Genomic DNA, 2,168 nt, shown 5'->3' with positions numbered 1-2,168 from the left:
GGGACACTTAGCTAATACATAGATAAGAAAGTTATACCTACTCTATCACACGAATCTGCGCCTTCAGGATCTTCTTATTCTTTGAAATATTCAAAAATAAAAGAAATAAAGACAAACATAAATAAATAAAATATTTTTGGATTTTCATATTTTTTGAAAAAGAAATAAATAATAAAAAATAAGTTTGTATTTTTGAATAAATAGAATTAATGTGTCACACCCCCGAACTAGACGGCGGAAACGTTCGGGGGCTTGGGTGACTTCATTCTTGTAGTATCATCACAATGTATATAATTGAAACATAACATCATCATCATCACACATGTAATATTACAACTGTTATTGGTTTACATCAAATATTGTATTTCAATATTACATGCCAAAATATCCAAAGTATGATGAAAACATAACATAACAAAATATCCAGGTATTCTTGCTGACCAACCTGCTCAACGATTTCCTGAGAATATAAGTTAATTTGAAAAGGGCAACATATATAATGTTGATGAGTTCATAAGAATGTTTAAGAAAAATGTTTTGTATTACTTTGTAAACACCAGAAAATCCGATATTTTCAGAAAACGGTTTGAAATGTTTGTGTTCGATTTTGTACTAATGCATGTGTGTTAATATTTGTGAGAAGATTAAGAGAATGACCCCAGACAACCCGATGTTGTCTGTTTATGAAAATGTTGGAAGCTCAAAACTCGAGGTTGAGTACCAGTGCGTGTAGGTTACCGTGTTTCCATAAAAGATTGTTTCCCATAAATTTTATAATTAATTCCTCTAAGTGAATCGTTATAACCATACTTGATAATGAAAATTTCGCATGTCGTGACGTCTATTAGACGCCGACTTGTTTAAGGTAAGGTTTGTCACCCTAGACTGGCCAAATCTAACTGTAGCGAACAACAAAGGTGTGGGGTGTCACCCCCGTATAGATCTATACACAAACTCTCGCTCTCTCTCCAGGAGACTCTGGTTATAACTACATTCTACGTTTGTACACTTATTTGGTGCCAAACGAAACATATCACTAGATCCTTAATCGAATTTACACGAATAAAAATGAAAGGTATATTCCAGACCCAATAAACATGTAAGTGGACAACTAAGGCCCACTAGGCATGTAAATTATATTCCAGGCCCAATAAGCATATAAGGTATATTCTAGGCCCAATAAACATGTAAGTTGACAAATAAGGCCCACTAAGCATGTAAATTATATTCCAGGCCTAATAAGGATATAAGGTATATTTTAGGCCCAATAAACATGAAAGTAGACAACTAAGGCCCACTAAGCATGTAAATTATATTCCAGGCCCAATGAAAGTATAAATGACGTAATTGAGCCGTGGTTCGTTACTTTGGTTGTTTAAGCTTCGTTGTTTACCAAAATGACATGAAAAGCCTACGTTTTTATAAAAGGTCATTTTTGGTCCTAAAAACTGAAAAATTTACAATTATGGTCATTTTTGGTAAAAATGACGTTGTAAGGTCCTTTAAGGCCAAAGTTTGCATTTAAGGCTAGTTTTAAGTAAAAATAACATTTTAACTCACTTTTGTCAAAAATATCATTTTGGCTAAATTTTATGAAAATGTGCATTCTCGGCCCATTTATAAATAAATTTATCTTTTTGGCCCAAGTTTTAGTAAATTCACATTTTTAGTTTTTCTTATCAAAAGCTTACATTTTTGGCACTACTTTGTTGAAAATGACACTTAAGCCCACAAAAGACCAAAAATTTACAATCTTGGCCCAATACTCGTAAAAGCCCAAAGGAGGCCCATTTATGAAAGTTTACAATTTTAGCCCTTTTTAAAATCATAAATACCATAAAGATTCCTACTTATCAAAATAAATCCTTATTGGTCCCTTAAAACCGTGAGTTACATAAAAATACCTCATTTTTTGGTTATTTTCTCATTTTTGGCCCTCTTATGCAATTTTCTTAGTTTTAAGTAACTTGAATGTGTTTTAAAACCTTTTATTTGCATAATAAGTTGTAATAAATGATATGTTCTATAAATATCATCATATTTTAACATATGTTCAAGTTCATGGAGTTTTTAACACATAATCACACAGATATCATGAAAACACACAAAATCATGCTTACACACATAGATCTACACAAAACAACTTGTATTCTCCCCCAAAACATAGT

Source organism: Lactuca sativa, chromosome 8 (genome assembly GCF_002870075.4).
Source record: "Lactuca sativa cultivar Salinas chromosome 8, Lsat_Salinas_v11, whole genome shotgun sequence".
Classification (NCBI taxonomy): domain Eukaryota; kingdom Viridiplantae; phylum Streptophyta; class Magnoliopsida; order Asterales; family Asteraceae; genus Lactuca; species Lactuca sativa.
The sequence above is the reverse complement of the archived record's forward strand: the minus strand, read 5'-3'. Positions refer to the sequence as shown.